This window comes from Tauraco erythrolophus, chromosome 5 (assembly GCF_009769465.1).
Source record: "Tauraco erythrolophus isolate bTauEry1 chromosome 5, bTauEry1.pri, whole genome shotgun sequence".
Taxonomy (NCBI): domain Eukaryota; kingdom Metazoa; phylum Chordata; class Aves; order Musophagiformes; family Musophagidae; genus Tauraco; species Tauraco erythrolophus.
The window spans coordinates 1,836,991-1,850,493 of NC_141469.1; the positions used below are offsets into that span (position 1 = coordinate 1,836,991).

Genomic DNA, 13,503 nt, shown 5'->3' on the forward strand with positions numbered 1-13,503 from the left:
TTCAGTAAACCAAATTTTCAGCTAAACAGCAAAGACTATTTGGTGTGTATTTGTCGTGATGGGAGACATTTCAACGCTTGTTTCTTTTTCTCTTTTCTTTTCCTTTTCTCCAGACTTCAACAAATTAAATAGGTGTTGTTTTAACTAGCCTTGCTAAACCACCTTCCGCTACGGCTTGGCAAAACTTGTCCTGGCCCGTCTGCGCAGCAATTAATCGGCAATAGGTATGGATGGTTAACAGCTGTGTGTTGACTAGCAGGTGATGATATCAGAGATGTTAATTGGGCCTTGTGGCACATGGATTTCCAAACTGAAATAGGATTACAAACTTTCCTGATGAAGGGACAGGCGGTAATTAACACTCTAGACACAAGCAGTCTGCCTCGCAGCTGGACACCCAGGTAAGAAAAACGGGGGTCACTTAGAACAATAGTTGCTGTTGAACCACTTAACCAGCAAGCTCCACATGCTTTTCAGCCACTAATTAATCTAAGTGCCCCACTGCTATCCCATCATACTGGTATGGAGGACAGCAGCACCAGGAAAGCAGCCGTGCTGAAAACTGGAAGGCGGAACTCACAGAGTTGTGAATTCTCTTCCCGTAAGACCAAACTGCTGGTGTATGATGATTAGAGCACCTAATTCTGGGGGAAAAAAACAACATGTCTAGTTTGGCCAACATTCTTATTTTCTGCAATGATGGAAGAGACAACAGCTCATGCGCAAATTAGCAATTTCTTCCAATTGCAGCTTGGAATTCTTGCAATTCCAGCTTGTTTGAGACTCTGGCTAAAGTATCAAACATCAAGACAGCCTCAGTCAAATGAGATTAGCGCTTGAATCCTTTCCCTATTTGAGAGCTGCTTATTCTTTCATAACTCCTTAAGAGGCATCATATGAAAAAAAAAATAATCTGTTTTAATGAAATGGGATGATTTGACAGTTGGGTGTTTTCTGTTTAACTGAGAGGAGTGAAAGTTGGTTCTTTAAGCAAATAAAATAACCTCAGTGAGTACATTTTATTTTTACACAGAAATAGACATATGAAAAAACACACATAAAGACTACATACATACATATATGTACACCCATATATATGGGAACGTATCTGAGAAAGATGCTGCAGATTCTGCTCCGTTGAGAAGCAGCAGGACCAGCACCTGGTCGTTTATTATGGGATTCCTGAAAGATGGAAGGAGAGCAAAGCTTGCCGATCAAGGATGAGTGTCAATACGAGGTCGGCGCTGGGGATAAGGTTCGTGGCACCACGAAGAAATCTAGAGACAAGCAGTGACAATGCCTGTACGTGTCTTGGGGATCACACCTCGACTTCAAACTAGCTGTTGAAATCAGGGAGCAAGAGTACAGAAAAAAGGAACCCAGCTTGTTTGCTCAGGAGGAGGGAGCTATACTTAGCAGAAAATATTCTTGAGCCCACCAGACCCAAACAAAAATCAATGGAAACTTAATCAGTATAGGACAGGCTGTAAGCTGGGAGAGATGGTGATTTTTTTTTTGCCTTGCTGCTGTAACATATGGCAAACCAGTGCAGAAATAGCATCTGACAGTGTTAAAGGCTGGGCGAAAGGAATTTCCATCACAAGAGGAAGCTCCCCGTGAAAGGAAACGCGAGTTCAACTACTCGAGAAAATCAGTACCAGCACAGCTGTGCTGTTTAGGTGCATTTCTTCTTTTTGCAAAGGCAAAACAGAGGTGGTTTTTTTGATTGGCATCCAGAAACACTTTCCAGAGAGTGAGCCTGGAAGGGCTCTTCATTCACTGCGATCTTTTATTAGTCCTTTTATTCCCCTGACTGGGCACCTTCAGCCAAGCAGCTTGCATTTCTGGGATGGGCCAGATGCAGAGAACCCTGGTTGCAGACAGAGATCGTCACATATACCCTAGAACTCCAGTGTGTATTTAGAGGAAGCTTCTATCATTCTTGTACATATTATAGATATTTATGGAATTCTGTGTGCATTTCAGCTGGTGTAAAGCTGCCGTGTACTGATACCACATACTGAAAAAAAAAAGCTACCCTATTTATACCATTCTGTCCATCAGCACAGCTGCAACAAAGCCCTGGAAGAAGAGGAAGCGCGTCTATATAACTTCAGTTGCAAAACTTCCGAGCGTAAAGGTGGCCAAACTACAGCGAAGCACCGAGGGAGCAGCATCAGACTTGTAGAGGAGATGAAATGTCCATGGGAAGCGCTCAATGGGACTACTTCAGACGTCCATTTTCACTGCTCTGGTTACCATTTGGTCTGGTTTAATCCAATTTATGGTGTTTTAATGCAGTGTTCTCCTTCCCACCCATTCCATCTGGTTTCCATCAGAGGTACTTTTGACATTAAACTGTCTCAGGAGGCATTTCTGAATCCCCTCTAACAAGACAGAAATCTAACTTGTGACTCCCAAGACGAGGCTACTTGAAAAGAGAGATCAAAAAGTCTATTGGGAAAACAATTTTTCCTAGAAAATGTTCTTATTCCCTGTACAGGAGTTGGCATAAAACTCATAAACCACAGCTAAAAACTGAATTGCTTGTAGCACTAAAATCTTGATTCAGGACAAAAATTCCGAATCTTCATCGACGATTTTCACTGGTGCCAAAGGATTTTGTTCCAGGAATAACACCGTGGATAGGCAGGCTCCTGCCTATTATTTCACGGCTCTGAGCAAGCTCATGGACGGAATGCTGGTAACCACAGAAATCCACGATCCTTGATACTGACAGAGCGTGAAGAAATGGCTGGAGAATGAGGAGCATTCCTCGGTGAGCCTGGTCCTCTGCCTGGGTTTCCATGAAGACCTCTTCTCTACACAGAGCTGAAAAGATCCACAGTGGTGGTAGGGAACCAACTTCCAGGCTTGTAAGCACGGCGTCCAACGCAACCTGCTTTCGTAACATGGTCGAATCTCATTTTGGAAGCCCTGAAAATAGCTCCAGCATGAGAAGAGGAAGGGAGAACTAGATGCCTCACACCCGTGCAAACCCTCACGTAAAGAGGGTGAGAAGGGGAAGGCGCTCGTGGACGACGTCACCGGTGCCACGGCAAGAATATCTGCTGGTTTGCTGCTCACACGTTGTTGTTGCCCCACCTTGTTCCAGTTCCACTCTCTGTGTGCTGACAAAAAGGAAGGAAGCAGGAAAGACTCCAAATCTGTGATAACTTACCCAGTGAAGACAATTCTTACTCCAGATTTCGGCGCAGGGTGGGTTTAGGTGCCCTTTGGAGTAATCCCCTCGCAGCAACTTTGTGAGCCCGCTCAGTCTCCCCCATTTCCATTCCAGCTACCATCAGAAATCTACATTGCATCTTCAAGTCCCTGAAAATATTGCTTCCTGCCTTTTCAGATAATATTATCAGATGCATGTATCAGTTTTGGGCAGGAAGACATTACAGGCAGCATTTCGAAGGGGGGCTGACGACGCAGACCCGCTTCTGATTCCACTGACATGCTTGTGCAGCCAGGGTAATCTTTTAGAAGCCAACAGTCTTACTCCAAACGCCCGAGCAATGCGCTCCAGTGCTTTTATGGCAATCATTTGCCTTCAGTGCAAGTTAAATTGTCTGAAAGGAAGCTGTGTGTTTCAATAACCTTGTGCTTGTCTAAGCATGACCACATAACTAGCAGTTTGCTTCAAGGTCTCTTGTAATAACCATTTGTTACTGGAAGGTGTGTTTCAGTCCCTATATATTTTTGTCACTTATTTCAAGTGGGTTCTTTTGTTTAATTGACAAGATAATTCTAGGCAAGGTTGTACTCGTGGCTTTTTTAAGTATTTTTTTAGCAAGGCAGTTGTGCATAATTTCAGAAGGCATTTGCAAAATCATAGGGATTCTGCATAAATGGAATTTAAATTAGTCATTAAAAGTTAAACCAATAAAAAAAAAAAAGCAGTCACCTTTCTGTCTGTAGAACCAGGCAGCTATTGAGTAAATGGATTTGCTAGGAGGCATCCAGTCACGAGGACTGGGAATGGATGTTTTCAATTGATTTTCCGATTTAATATGCTGCAAATCCATTTTATATAATTTGGATTAAACACTAAGAGGCCGAAAGACCCTTTGCACAAAGCGTCCAGTAAACAACAGGAAGATACTTCCATCTTGATTTCTGGTTTTCAATCACATAACGCAAGAGTCATGAGAGAAAAGAGGGAAACCAGCAAAGCGTAGAGGTTCTGTACTGCAGAGGTCACTGGTGGCTACTGGGAGATGACATGACAGGTCACACATTGCAACTGAGGCCTCACAGCTTTTAGCAGAAACCTTCCCTGAGTAGGAGTCAGTGACCAATTTCTGGCCACCAGTCAGACACCACCCTCGTTTCTCATCGTGCCGCGCTCTGCCGTGTTAGCCAAGACGTTCCCAATTCCTTGTACCCTTGCTCTTCAGATTATCCACTCTGAGTTCTGGCATACAACAAGCCACTACACTTCAGTCAGCACACCTTCATCTGAAAGCCTCAAGAGATGAAAAATCCCTTAATTATCCAGTGTGTTGTGAACAAAGTAGAACTCATTGTCCCTTCCCAGGATTCATCAAGATTACCTTCTTGTATGTCTTCTGCTAAAACTGAGTTTTTCGGGGCAATGTCTTCTATACTTTGCGTAGAGGATAACCATTCCCTGTAAATAAGAAACCATGTCAACCTGTGTATTCTAAATACAAACATGGACTGTCACAAATTACCACAGACAAAAGGTTTTTATCCTACTCTAAATGCAAAAAATTTCACCCCTCAAGTCTAGTGGATTGGGTATTCCTACTCAAACAACTAGCAGCTGGACTTCTGGAAGTCTGGCGGAGTCTGCCAATCTTACTCCATCTTCTGTGCCAGAAATGGAATATTCCATTATTTTCCTTTCTTTCCAAATGATAACTACCTTTAGTCATTTCAAGCCCACTGGTGCATAACGTCCTTCTCACATTTCCCAATAATAATTTATACTTTCTTTCACAAGATTAATTGCTCTGTGCTAGCGTGAGCAGAGATGCACGAATTTCCATGCTCAGTGCCACAGATGTTGCCCAAGTAACAGCTGCAGGAACATTTCCAGCATAGTTCTATCTTAAGCTGCCATATCCAGGCACATTTCACTAACACACTCTCGATACTTGCCAGAAAAAAGAATTCAGATGCACTTTCTCAGATGCACAGTCAGTAGGTAGCTCTGTCTGCCTGGAAATATCTGGATCTAACTCCGGAGTTCAAACTGCCTAACCTCGTATTTCGGATCACATCTCACATATTTTTGCTTTTGGAAAAATCTGCAATCTTTCTTCTACTCAAAGAGTGCCAGTGACTATGATCCCGAGCCACACTGCAAAGTGGAAGTCACTGTGTTACTGGGCAGCAAATTATCCATTTAAAAAGGCACGTCTACAAGTGTCACAAAAATACTGCACATTTGGCAAGTTTATTAACTCCTACAACGCTGCTATGAACTCTCCAGGACTTAAAATAGCCAATTAGAGATGAGGATGTCGTTTCCAGTGAAGTATAACCAGTCAGGTGATTAACAGGAACTGCCTTCCAGTAGCCATATGGAGAAAAATAGTGAATTTTTATGTTCTGCAGGGGAATGATGTGAGAAAACCTGTACTAAATGAGCCAGAGAGAATGGATGTTTAAGGTACTGTTACTTACATTTTCTCCCTGAAGACCGTGATACATCTGCCCTAGCTGAAGGCTCGTTTGGAGTCGGTACGCTCAAGAGCACGCAGATGTTGTTGCCTTGACATCCGCTCCCATGCACTTGTACCCATCGGCTTTGTTACATGCAGTGTGGCAAACCATCCTAGAATGATAGAACGGTTTGGGTTGGAAGGGACCTCAAAGATCATCCCGTTCCAACCCCCCTGCCATGGGCAGGGACACCCTCCGCTACACCAGGTTGCTCAAAGCCTCATCCAACCTGGCCTGGAACACTGCCAGGGATGGGGCAGCCACAACTTCTCTGGGCAACCTGTTCCACTGCCTCACCACCCTCAACGTAAAAAATATCTTCCTTATATCCAATCTAAACCTCCCCTCTTTCAGTTTAAAGCCATTTCCCCGTGTCCTGTCACTACACATCCTTGTCCAAAGTCCCTCCCCAGCTTTCCTGTAGCCCCTTTAGGTACTGGAAGGCTGCTGGAAGGTCTTCCCGGAGCCTTCTCTTCTCCAGGCTGAACAGCCCCAACTCTCTCAGCCTGTCTCCATAGCAGAGGTGCTCCGGCCCTCGGACCATCTTTGTGGCCTCCTTTGGACCCGCTCCAGCAGCTCCATGTCCTTCTCATGTTGGGGACTCTAATCCTCATTTTCACTTTGCCATTAGCCTTGCTCTGAGCAGAAGCCTGGCCTACAAACCCTCCAGAGGTCCCTTCCAACCTCAGTTACTCCTTGATTTTATGACTATTTATTGCACCTAACACCTTTGCGTTTATCATGCCCATTTACTTATGGATCTCAGACTGGGAAATTAGGGGATTTCCTGCTTCTCCTGTACTGCCCTACTACCACTCTGTTCTGCTTCCATAACTTTTAAGAAAGGCCATAACAAATCACGTTGTAGTTTAGAAAGCCATTCAGGAAAACCAATTTAGACAAGAATTCAACTTCATGGCAGATGACAACTATTTGAAAAGAGTTTTTTGAAAATCAGGCACCATTTTATCCTTTACAAAGGCAGGTCAAAAAGGTTTGAAGAGTAAACTGAGAAGGATTTTCCCCCCCCCCATAGTAATTTGGATTCAGGCACGTCGATCGTATGTAGGAAACAAAATTAAGAAGAAGCGTGCATGCAATATTACTACCAGGTACCTGTTCCACTTAAGTCATTCATGGTTTCCAGTCTACCCAGTACTAAAAGGGTAAAACTGGAAATGCTCCAGAGGAGGAGATTCATTCCTACGTACTGTAGGTGTTCCTGCGTGTTGCTATGTGCATTTCCGACTAGTCATCTACTTCCTAGGAAGAACAACTGATTTACAGGTGTGCTCCCTAGGGTGAGACCCACAGTCTGAAGGTTTTACTATTACCAAGTTAAATTGAATAGATTTGGTATGGATTAGAATATTTTCCAGATAGGAAAGCAAACCGCAGAAAACACCTGTACTGGTTGAGAAAATGACACACAGGGCCCTTTATTTTGTGAAAATAAACAAGGTAAAAAAGTTAATTTAGTACCTGCGGTTCTCGTCTCCGAATTCATCACTGAATGTGAAAGAGGGACTTGATTTGATAAAGGCAAGCATGGATTTCACTGTTCTGGAAGAAAGCAGAAGTGCGTCTCCGTGTTGTCAAAAGCTCTGTGGTGGGAACAGGTAGTAAGGGAATCTTGATCAGCTCCAATAGCAGCATTTGTTTCCCTAGTAAATAATTTATATTCCTGCTGTTAGGAAGAAGTGGCAGTGTGCTAACAGCTATCAAGTCCTAAGAGGCCGTGGAGATGTTACACTCCATCTGGCCCTCCTGTCATTCAGCTTATGATCATTTTTTAACGTCAACAGACCTCTTCTAACACGGAATTCTGCACACTTAGAATCAAAACCAACAGAGATTGCCTCTCCCTGCATGACAGGTGAGAGCTGCTGATAAGGGAGAGCACTAAACCCGACAGTTGATGGAAAAGGGCCAGAAGAGATGGCACAGTTTGTTGACTGTGCATGCTACACGCAGAGCCATGCTGGCTCTTTTTGATATCTCGATGAAAAAAAAATGGATTTAGCTATCTGAGACCCTTAGTATGGAAGCTATCTTATTTTTTCTGTTAAACGTTTTTTCCTCTAAATTTGCAAGTATTTGGACAGGGTATATACAAATCCTTTTGTTCTCATCTGTTTTGAAAAAAGTAAACCAACTAGAGAACTGTGGAAAGGGGGCTTGCTTGTTGCTGGTCTCTCTTACAGACCAGATGCTTCTTCCTGTTCCATGCCAGGACAACGATTTATCTTAGGTTTTATGCACACAACAGCTGAATTCTGCCTGTGAAACTGAAGCTAGGGTTTGCCTGTCCAGCTGCAGTGGAAATCTACATTTCAAGCTGAAATAAATGAAGGAGCCTGCATCTGGTTTCTTTTTTTCCTTTGCCACATACTGCAGGAATACTACTTTTTTTCCAAGGACAATTCACTGTTGCCTGCGAGAATAAGCATAGTAAATGTACTTCAAGCTTAAACCACTCTTATCATTTGCATGTACAGGGTTCCACACTACTTAGTTCAAAAATCAGCATTCCATTGATTCGTTCATTGCACAGAAAGGATAAGATTTGCAGAAATAACTAGTGATTTCGGATCGTTCAGTCTTCACAGAGGTCAAGGACAGTTCAGTGCTCAAACCCATCTCATTCCCTCTTTGAGAGTTCCTATGTGCTGATGATTTTTATTTTACCAGCACTTATTCCCATCTTGGCAAATACTTTCACCATCAACTATTTTTTAGGATCTTCCTCACATCCTTCTGTCACTTCTCCTGACGTTCCACAACATTGTTTTGCAAACTGTGCCTCTAGCCAAAGAAAATAGAGTGCAGCTTTTGGAAAAAATCCCTTCCTGAGAGTCTTTCATTCCAGTCTTCAAAAAAAGGAGTTGCCTCCAAGAAAAAAGCCTTTTTGAGCCCTGAGTAAGCCTCAGTATGGTATTTCTTGAGGGCTGTCAGCACCCATATCTCTCCTGATTGCTTCTATGAGCACTCAGATGCCTCCGTGAGGGTTTCCTCTACCTACAGGCAGACAGCAGAGATGCTCCAGGCCCTTCCTCTTTCGTGATCAATGTGACTTCCAACGGGAACCCTGCTGCTCACCAAATTTTATGTCTGAGATCCGTTTGGAAAAGAACAATAGGACTTTTTCAGTATTTTTTTTTGAAGGTTTTGTGTGTTTTGGTCTTTAAACCAACATAAATATTGCCTTCTCTAGGCTTATCAAAACTTGCCTGCTGTTTTTAAGATCTCAGGTTAGCAATAAAGATAAAAAAGTTCAACAATGGTTGGAGTGAAAGCCCAAACACAAGAACAACTCCACTTATTCTGGATACTACACTGCACTCAGCCAGCTAAATCCAAGCAGCAATTATTATTACGAGTTCTCATGTCTCTAGTCCCTTGGGATAGTCAAATGCTTTACAAAATATTTTAATTTAGCCTCACAACCAACCTGACATGAGGGTAAATTCGTCCTTGTTCTGAAGTTGCCGGCCACATACGTTATTTGAACCCGTCGCGCTTGCTTGCCTGTCCCGGACTTGGCGTGCACCTAAGTTGGGAGGATATGAAAATGAGTATTCATTTTGGCATCTGTGGGTTTAACTGACAGGTCAAAAGTCAGGCAGTGACTAGTGTTTGTGCCTCCAAAGCAGAACACAGAGCCAAACCACAAGGCCATCTGTTTTTCCCTCTGAAGGGTGTTCAAACAGAGCAGATGGAAATATCTGCTGCAAAAACACATGTCCTTCCCTTTTCATAGAATCATAGATGCATCTGGCTGGAAGAGACCATCAAGATCGAGTCCAACCATTCACCCTGCACTGTCAGGGTCCCTAAACCATGTTCCTCATGTTTTCCACATATTCAGCTGTGAATCCTGTAGCACCTCTTCTCTCCCTCCGCTCAGCAGTACAAAAATCAGGCACTGCCTAAGCTGAAAGGCAGGTACTAAAAAGGCCTTATGTGTGGGATTTTATCATTTCCACTAACATGGATCTCTCACTGGGGTCTAACATTTACTGGTTTATCACCTCCCTAGCCCCCAGGCTCCGTTAAGGCAGTGGCCCCTGTGTAGTTACACTTGCACGCACACCTTGCCGTGGGAGCCAGGCTGGGACACGCTATGTTGTGCTGGGACCAGAGCAATTTGTACCCCTGTAAGCCCCCGGCACGCACGGACAGCAAGCCCACCATACCTGCTGCCTCCAACAACGCACTTGTCCTGTCAAGTCTCTTCAAAATATACACGTTGGGAGTGATGGCGTTTGTCTTCCCAAGTTCCACGTGACGGAGCGCTGCTTTCCTGCAAATGGCTCATCACCCGCCTGCCGATAGGAAGTAGTGAATGAATTCCAGCTTTTGCTGTACCTATTAAACTGTCTTTATCTCAATCCATGAGTTTTCTCACTTTTACCCTTCTGAGATTCTCTCCCCTATCCCACTGGGGTGGAGTGAATGAGCTGCTGGGTGGTACTGAGTTGCTGGCTGGGGTTAAACCACAATTACATTCACCATGCAAATTGTTTTTCCTAGGTTTAATATTGACTCTTTTCACTTTCTCCCTAAGCCACAACCACAGTTCTTACTGGTTGCCTCCGTCTCTTTCTCAGTGGTCTCTCTAAATCCCTTAGCCTTGGCTGCCACTTACTGCTGGCAGCCTGCTCACCATAACCCTCAGCTGCTCCTTCTTCCTGGAGCATGTACAACTGTGCTGCTATTTTGACCCCTGGGCAGTTGAGCCCAGACCTAGGTGACCTCCTACAAGGGCTGGAACTGATCCTGGGAGACCTCACGTTCAACTGACCACCCTGCTAGGACAACCTGCGCCATATGACTCACTCCTCAGCCTCTGGGATGTCCTTCGGAAGGAGTTATCTATCCAGTAACTGACCAGTTTGTTGTGCTACTTTGAACTCAGGTGGGTGCCACCTCAACTGTCCCTTCCTACTGTTTCAGAGGACAAAGGACTGCAATGATACATATCCAGCTGAGGACATAATCAGCACAAGACGGATAAGAAGAACTCTGTTGCAGTATGCTAGCGCTGGAGGTTCCTGCCAAACCATCAGTTCCACAATCTGCTGGTCTGAGGATGTGCCACACCGCCTCGGGCTCCCAGCCCTGACATGCAAAACGTTCTGGGAGGGGGGGGCCCTGATGGAAATCCCTTCAGCAAATACCAAGAATATGCACCAACTGCTGCAACTGCTCCAGCAACAATTTCCCAGCTAGGAGAATCAGCTCAATTATCTTCTCTTGGTCACCTCCACAAGCTACCAGTGGACCAAGTCATTTTAGAAAACTTTAACGGCTTTACAGACTTCTTAAACACAGGCCCTAAAACAATGAGATCCAGAAGAAACAGAACGAAATTGAGAAAACAAGGTAGAATTCCAGTGGGACCTGCCCTTCTCAGCACCTTCTTAGTTCTAAAATGCATATCCTATTTGGAGATAGAAAGAAAAATGGAAGGGAGCAGCACCCAGCAAACTGGGATCTGAGGAGTGGTTCACCCTACGCATGGAAGAGCCTGGTTGCAGTAGCAAATACAGCCTTTCATTTCAGTCTTGTGAGTGTGGCTCGAGAGTTACTAGAGAAAGAGTTAAAAAAGCTGATGGCAGATGAATTTTTAGCAAACTGCTTCAGAGTCAATTTGTCAGGAAATAAATAGAAAAAAAAATCCTATACTCTCTCGACGCTTGATTTATGTCACCGATTTATTTATTTATCTCTAAAGGAAATCCACCCTTGTGTGCCATCTGAGCAGCTAATAACTACAGATACTGGAAGGAGCTGAAAGAAAATTAGTTCCCTTTTTTGTGAACTTCTTGCTTTTATCCCTTCATTTGAACCTCTCGTGGCACAGCAAGGTTTTCCCGCTCATCTTCACGGTGCCAAGATTTTCATGCAAAGGATTTACTCTATTCCCGGTCTTTAACTGTACCCGCCCTCTCCGAAAAGAAAAAAAATAAACTTATGTTACAACAAAAAAATAAAAATTGATGACTCACAAGTTTAGCCGTCCGGTTCTGAGGTCGAGCGGGCAAAAGGAATAAACGGAGCTGCGAGAAAACACCTCGGCTTCCCTGGCGCTCCGGGCATCTCCATCTTCTGCCGGCCTCCTGGGAACGAGAAGGAGAAGCGGAGTGAATCCCTCCGTAAATGCGGCGAGGAAAGGGTCAATTGCTGCTTACATCTCGCACGGCAGTAGGTAAGGCCGTTGCAGCGGGTCAGGCGCTCCGTCCCAGCCGGCGCAGACCGGGAGCCGCCGTACCGGCATAACGGCGGCGAGAACGCGCCGCTGTTGCTGAGGGTCCCCGCACAGCTGTGTCTGCTTTAAAAGAAACGTCAAAACCTGGCCCTGCCCGCCGCCAAAAGGCCACGGCGAGGGGCGAGCTGGCACCTCCGTTGGTTGCGGTGCTGCCGGAAGGAGCCGGCAGGCGCCCGCAGCGATGCGCGGAGCGCGGCGGGGACCGCGGACCGCCCCCACGGCCGCCTTCCCCTGCCGGCGGGGAAGGGACTCGCCCCCCGCGGGGCTCCATCACCCCCGGGGTCAGCGGAAGCCCCCGAACACCAGCACGGGGAAGGCGACAGCACCGGACCACCATGCCAGCCCCACCACCGCCGCGCAGGCGCCCAAAAGAGCCGCCGGCGCAGCGAAGCGGCTGATTTTCGCGCTCCCTCCGCGCGATCCTTCCGCCGGCCTGCCCGACGGAAAAGAGTCCGTCCCCCCCCGACTCCCGCCGCCTCCCCGCGCCGCCTCCCGCACCGAGGCGCGGGCGGAGAGCGGCGGACCGCGTTCCCGTGGGGTGGTGTATGGAGGACGGGGGGGTTGGAGAAGGAAGACAGAGGCGGCGCCGCCTCCAACGGCCGCCCCCCCGCCGCCGCCCCCCCGCGCGGCGGCGTTGTCCCCCCCCCCGGTGGTGCTGAACGCCAACGGCCGCGCGCGCCGCCCCGCCCGCGCGGGAGGCGGGGATGGGCTGCGGGAAGGCCGCCCGCCCCGCCGGCCCTTCTTTCCCTCCCCTGCTCCCCCCGGGAAGCGGCTGGCTGCGGGCTGCCTCTCGCTTCCCCTCCCCTCCCCCTCCCTTTTCCCCTTTTTAATTTTTATTTTATTTTATTTTAATTCCCCCCCCCCCCAACCCCCCCAACCCCTCCGCGAGGCGGCGGCGGCGGCGGCCCGCCTTCCCTCCCCGCTCCCCCGTCGCCGTGGCCCCCGCACCGGCCCCGCCATGGCGACATGAGCCCGCCGGCTGCCGCCGCCACCGCCGCCGCCGCCCCGGACATGGGGCCCGCACGGTGCTGAAGCGCCGCGGAGGAGCCCCGCCGCCGTCGCCCCGCCATGGGGTGCTGATGGCCGGGCCCCGCCGGGCACCCCGCCGCCGCGCAGGGGAGGTGAGCCGTGCGGCGGGAACGGAGGGGGCGAGAGCGGGGTCCCCGCTGCGGGATCGGGTGTGCAAGGCACCGGGGGGGTGTGCAGGGGACCGGGGGTGTGCGTGCAAGGCACCGGAGGGGTGTGCAGGGCATCGGGGGTGTGTGTGCAAGGCACCGGGGGGTGTGCAGGGCACCGGGAGAGTGTGCAGGGCACCGGGGGTGTGTGTGCAAGGCACCGGGGAGGTGTGCAGGGCACCGGGGGAAGGTGCAGGGCACCGGGGGTGTGTGTGCAAGGCACCGGGGGGTGTGCAAGGCACCGGGGGAATGTGCAGGGTAGCGGGGGGGTGTGCAAGGCACCGTGGGAATGTGCAGGGCATCGGGGGGGGGTGTGCAAGGCACCGGGGTGTGTGTGTGCAAGGCATCGGGGGAATG

The 13,503-nt window shown here is 47.8% G+C and overlaps 1 protein-coding gene and 1 long non-coding RNA gene across 3 annotated transcripts in view; one reads left to right on the top strand and one right to left on the bottom strand.

Moving 5' to 3' along the window:
• Positions 1 to 9,167: 9,167 nt before the first annotated feature.
• Positions 9,168 to 11,820, bottom strand: LOC147528666 (uncharacterized). Its single transcript, XR_015222184.1, has 3 exons — positions 11,712 to 11,820; positions 9,897 to 10,025; positions 9,168 to 9,250 (listed from the first exon to the last, which is right to left on the bottom strand). It is a non-coding gene; the product is annotated as an uncharacterized LOC147528666 (long non-coding RNA).
• Positions 11,821 to 13,054: 1,234 nt separating this feature from the next.
• The window catches only part of CCNI (cyclin I), a 32,838-nt gene continuing 32,389 nt past the window's right edge, over positions 13,055 to 13,503 (top strand). For both annotated transcript variants that reach the window (XM_086611614.1, XM_086611615.1), the window contains exon 1: positions 13,055 to 13,092. The gene's annotated coding sequence lies outside the window, so the exon portion shown is untranslated. The remainder of the gene's footprint in view (positions 13,093 to 13,503) is intronic.